This window comes from Gossypium hirsutum, chromosome A08, assembly GCF_007990345.1.
Source record: "Gossypium hirsutum isolate 1008001.06 chromosome A08, Gossypium_hirsutum_v2.1, whole genome shotgun sequence".
NCBI lineage: Eukaryota > Viridiplantae > Streptophyta > Magnoliopsida > Malvales > Malvaceae > Gossypium > Gossypium hirsutum.
The window spans coordinates 84,972,493-84,978,455 of NC_053431.1; the positions used below are offsets into that span (position 1 = coordinate 84,972,493).

At 31.4% G+C, this 5,963-nt stretch overlaps 1 pseudogene across 1 annotated transcript; it reads left to right on the forward strand.

The window, feature by feature from the left end:
• The first annotated feature begins 2,384 nt into the window (after nt 1-2,384).
• On the forward strand, nt 2,385-5,760 carry LOC107947989 (metal tolerance protein 1-like; annotated as a pseudogene). Its single transcript, XR_005899518.1, has 3 exons — nt 2,385-2,601; nt 2,864-2,931; nt 3,670-5,760. The product of XR_005899518.1 is annotated as a metal tolerance protein 1-like (transcript).
• Nucleotides 5,761-5,963: the final 203 nt, after the last annotated feature.

Genomic DNA, 5,963 nt, shown 5'->3' on the forward strand with positions numbered 1-5,963 from the left:
TATAAAATAGTTACCCAACTATTTAAATTTACCTTTTTTGGTTATAAAAATAAAAACATCCAAAAATCCAAGATAGTTGGATAATTAAAAAAGACAAAATTGAATAGTTAAGTTACCATTTTGAATGGATTATATGTATATCTATATAACTCTATGGGTAAACTACACTAGCAGTCACTCAATTATAAGTAAATTTTTTTTGTTCACCTAATTATGAAAAATTATAAAATGGTTACCCAACTATGAAAAGTTACAAAATGGTCACTCCTATTCAATATTGTCTTTTTTGGTCACCTAATTATGAAAAATTACAAAATGGCCACTCAATTCAATATTGTCTTTTTTGGTCACCAGCTAACTAACGTAAAAATGAAAACACTAAAAAATCCAAGATACTTGGGTGACTAAAAAGGACTTACCATTTTGTAACTTTTCATAGTTGGAGGACTAAAAGAAAAATTTACTAATAGTTAGGTGACTACTAATATAGTTTACCCTAACTTCATATAAAAGGAAGGTCCTTCCTGCTTTGACATGTGGTTCAAAATGCTTTTTTTTTTAATTATAAATAAATAGTTAAATTTTAGTTTTAGTCTCTCTATTATGCTTAAATTTAATATTTAATTCTTATACTTTATTTTCTAATATAATTTGATCTCTATATTTATATAATATTATTAATTAATTAAAATAGTTAATATCCTTAACTTTTTTTATTAAAATATTGCATGTTATATATAATGTGAAAGTAGATTTTTAAATAAAAAAGTAAAGTGATTAAATTCTTGAAAATAAAGGTAGTAAGACTAAATTCTAAATGTATGAAGTTTATAGAGACTTAAAGCAATGGTTGTTTGAACCATATTGGACCGAGAATTGACTGGGATGTCAGTCTAGAGAGAGGCATCGGATTGGTTGACTTGTGAATCAGTTCGTACTAGTTGAATCAAATTTTTTTAATTATTTTAATGATTTATTTAATCAAAATTATATGAACCAGTGGCCTGACTAGTTCAACTAGTGGTTGGTTCTATAAATCTTACTTAGAATATATTTTAACCTACAGATTTTTACTTTATAATTTGACACAAATAAATAGTTAACTCAACACGAAGCGTGATTGGACCATAATATATTATAAACAATATAAAATATCCCACATAAAATTAAGAAATTGACTATTGTCCAGTAGTTATTATAAATAAATTAAAATTTAAATATTAACTATAAAAAACTACTAAAAACAAAAATTAAAAGAGTATAATACAATTTATAATTTAATTTAATAATAATTAATACATTTTATAATTAATTAGATTTTTATTATTTTAAATAGAAAATATTAAATATCAAAATTAAAAATAACAAAAATAAATAGAACAATAACATAGAGGGTTAGTAGATTTTTATCAAGTCCTAAAGAGGTGAATGGTTATTTTCCAAAACGTAGAGATATGTGTAATTTTTATCAAATCGTGAGTTAGAATACTTTTCCTTCAAAATATATAGGATTTTTCATTTAAGTACATATATATTTATCTCAGAATATGATATCAATCGATAAAAAAAATAATGAAATGTTTTGTATATCATATACTTTTGGAAAAAGTAACACGAAATTGCTAATTTAAGTATTATTTTTAACAAAAAAAAAAGTGTTAACTACTTAAATGAAGAAAATGATATAGTTTGGTGGCTAAAACCCTAATTTAAAAGTGAATTCAAATCCACTTTCACAAGGAAAAAGTGAATTCAAATCCAAGTTTTTTCATATCATTACCCACTAAATTATGGGTAATTTTTTTTTATTTTGAGTGGCTTAATTAAAAAAATTATAATTTGGTCATTCAACTATTTAAAAGTTTTCAATTTAAGCTATTGAACTATTTAAAATTTTTTATTTAAATCAATAAACTATTTAAAAATTTTATTTAAAACACTTTTTTGTTAAGTTTTTTTTTTTAAGTTTCAGTTGTAAACTTCAAGCGACGATTTAATGATCAGTATGATAGAGTGATACCCATCAATAGGTAAAAGAACATATTTTAGGTCTAAGTCGATCTAAAGGTCAATGTCGAAGTTCGGAAAAGAAATTTATTTGAATTTTAGTTTGTAGACTTATGACATCAAAAGTTGTTTCATAAAAAAAATAAACTGATTAGCGTAGACAATGAGAACAGAGAAAACTATATAGTATTAACTTTAATAGTATAGTAACTTAAATAAAAAATTTCAAATAATCTAATAATCAAATTATAATTTTTTAATTAAATGATGAGAATGGAAATTTACTCATAATTCAATATCTAAGAGGTAGTTTGTTATTATCTTTTTTTTCACTTTATATTACCAAGAAGGACATCCGAGAGAAAAAGGATGGAAAAGGATTGAATCATCCGTCGAAATCCTAGGGTGGAAAATGAAGGAAATTTTTATATTTTTTCTGTTCTTAAATTTAAGCTTAGCTTAACTTAAGATTTATACCTACCCACTCCCATTCCAAACTCTACCTTCAATCTTTCGATTTGTATGAATATATGCTCTTTCTTTTACTGCATCAAACCTCTCAATCTGGTGGAGCTACCATTACTCCAATTAAAGGTGCCTTTTTCCGTTCCTTCTTATTTATTCTTTTTCAAAGTTTGTTCTTATTCCATTCAATATGTCTAGAATCTGGGTTTTCTTCCTTCTCTTTTCCCAGATCCTGAGAAATAAGAAAAATATATATACTTTTTAAAAGTTTTTCTAAATCTCCAGAAAATGGGTTTCTCTTGCAACACCAATATTTAATTGTATAATTTATTTTTTTGCTGGTTTCTTATTTTTTTTCTCATCATGATCGTACCTCTGTAATATGCAAAAGAAATTGGGATCTATTCTTCGGAGAAGGCTGCAGTAATCAAAAGCGAGAACGAAGAGCCACTACAGAAGGTAATTCTATTTCTTTTATTTTATTACTCCACTGGTTCCTTTAAGTCCGTTTATTCGTTGAAAATGATTCTGAATAATCACCTTTGGAATTACTTTTTTTTTGTTTGACTCTAGATTTAAAACTGCTACGATCTTGTATACATGTATCAATATATATGTATATACATATTAAAACGTGTGACGCTTTTCCTGATCCGATACATTGGCTTCAGTTGTGATGTTTGCTGCTAAGTTTGTATTTGATTCTTTTGTCTTCATGAATCTTGGACATAAATAAAACCTTTCATTCCTCTTCTTTTGTGTGTCCCCTGTTTTAGTATAAGAGTTTTAAGGCTAAATATATATATATTGCTGTCCTTTTTAAGTGAAAGGAGAAATATCAATGCAATGTGTATCGAATCGGATACTTTTAAAGGAAAATAAGCACGGAGGCCACAGTCCTTAAAAATAATCTCCAAGAAAAAAGTTATTCTGCATTGCTACATGCCACTCTCCTATCATGGTCTCTCTGCTATTTTCCCTACCAACTTTAATATTTACTATGACTTGGTGCTGATGAGGATGGTCAGTCGTTCTGGATTGCAAAATTTTTCCACTTTTTTAGATAAATTGTTTTGAGATGCGTGTTGGAAATTCATACGTTAAAACCACTTGAGAATCATAATAAAGGATAAGATATCTATGGTTTATTGGTAGATTTTGATTGAGAAGTTGGTAACATGGTAAAATTTTTATTAGGTAAAGGTACCATATAATGAGAAAGAGAGGCAAAGGAGAAGGCCAAGAGAAATGCCGGGGTTGATGAGAGATATTGAAAATAAGCTGTTTTTTGTTGATACAAGTCTTTCTAATCTTAATAACTTTGTTGACTTGACCTCATTTTGCTTTTTTGTTCTACAGTTTGTGAATAAATAAATTTCTCAACTCGTTGTTTATACAGTTTTCAGATGGAAGTGCAAAATTCTGAACAAGGGCAGATAATTGAAATACGTGGAGATGTGCCAGCTGCAGAGACAAGCCTAGGTGGAAGTACGATTTGTGGAGGCGCAGCATGTGGGTTTTCTGATGCTCAAACCATTTCTAAAGATGCAAAAGAACGTGCAGCCTCTATGCGGAAATTGTTAACAGCAGTAGTGCTGTGCATTGTCTTTATGAGTGTTGAAGTAGCCGGAGGAATTAAAGCCAACAGTCTTGCAATCTTAACTGATGCAGCTCATCTCTTGTCAGATGTTGCAGCATTTGCAATTTCCTTGTTCTCTCTCTGGGCATCAGGGTGGGAGGCAACTCCTCGTCAAACATATGGATTCTTCAGGATTGAAATTCTTGGTGCCCTTGTTTCCATCCAGATATATGGCTTCTAGCTGGCATCCTTGTTTATGAAGCCATAGCTAGACTTATCCATGATACAGGGGAAGTTCAAGGCTTTCTCATGTTCGTGGTTTCTGCATTTGGTCTAGTGGTTAATATAGCTATGGCTATCTTGCTGGGTCATGATCATGGGCATCAACATGGCCATGGCCATGGTGGGAACGATCTTGACCACCATGGTCACAGTCATAGCCATGACACTGAACCACATAGTCATGGATTAAGTATAACTTCTCACCATCACCATCATCATGGTGGGAATAGTAAACTACATGATGAGCACCATCATACTCACGAAGCTGAAGCTGACCACCAAGTGCCTCTTCTTAAGACATACTCAGATTGTGAAAAGAACCCAGAAAGTGGAGCATCTCAGAAGGAAAGAAACATCAATATACAAGGGGCTTATCTTCACGTACTAGGGGATTCCATTCAGAGCATCGGAGTGATGATTGGTGGAGCAATAATTTGGTACAAACCTGAGTGGAAAATAATTGATCTGATATGCACCCTCATATTCTCCATTATTGTATTGGCAACAACCATCAGGATGCTGCGAAACATTTTGGAAGTTCTGATGGAGAGCACGCCCCGAGAAATTGATGCCACGAGGCTGGAGAAGGGTTTATGTGAGATGGACGAGGTTGTTGCCATACATGAACTGCACATTTGGGCCATAACTGTTGGTAAGGTGTTATTAGCTTGCCACGTCTTAATTAAGCGTGAAGCTAATGCTGACATGGTATTGAACAAGGTTATAGATTACATCAGGAGAGAATACAATATCAGTCACATAACAATTCAGATAGAGCGGCAGTAAATCCTTTTGTAGTTTCACTGTTGGTTGGTTGGTTGGTTGGTATGGTTTGAAGATTTCTACCTATCTCTGTCTTGCTGCATGTGTTTGCATATCTCTCATCGCCTACCAACCTGGTTATATCTTCTTCCCATAGTAAATTTTCATGAGAAATGGGCATATATATTTGAGATGCCATAATACTTGCAGACAACATTTTGTAGTGGGTGCTTTAAACTCCAACTCTGGCCATTTATCATGTCCGCTAGCAACGAGCAGTAGTTATCCAATCAAATCTCCCATGTTTTTGGGTTCGAGAAAAGCCTGCTCTTCCTTTTGATTTCTTTCTTTTCTTTTATGTCAATGATAATACCAGCTTTTACCTTAAAGGGGTTTATCCACAGTCCATATTGCAAGTAGGTAGATGGATTCTAATAAACCGCCAATTGGGATTTTAGATTCATGGCATTTTTCCGTAAGTGTTGATGGGCACATTTGCAGTACTTTCAGAGCTGGGTCTGATTGTTAGACAAAACAATGTTCACGTGAAACATACAAGTAAGAAATGGTTTTTGGTGAGTTATTTCAATTTTAGTGGAGTTATAAATTGTGAATTTTGACAGTTGTTCTTTTTTAAGTTGTTATCCAAGTAGAGGTGTGCATTAAATTGGATTCGGGGTTGACACGATTTGCAAGAAGCTCCATTATTTAGGGATGATTAAATTTAAACAACTTTAGGAAATGACAAGTTTGTTAATTATTCTATTTCTTTTGAATAATTATTCCCGTAAAGCCAGATACGCGCTCATTTGGACCTCTTTTTCTTTTTTCTTTTTTCTTTTTGGGACGACTTGAATGATGTACGTCT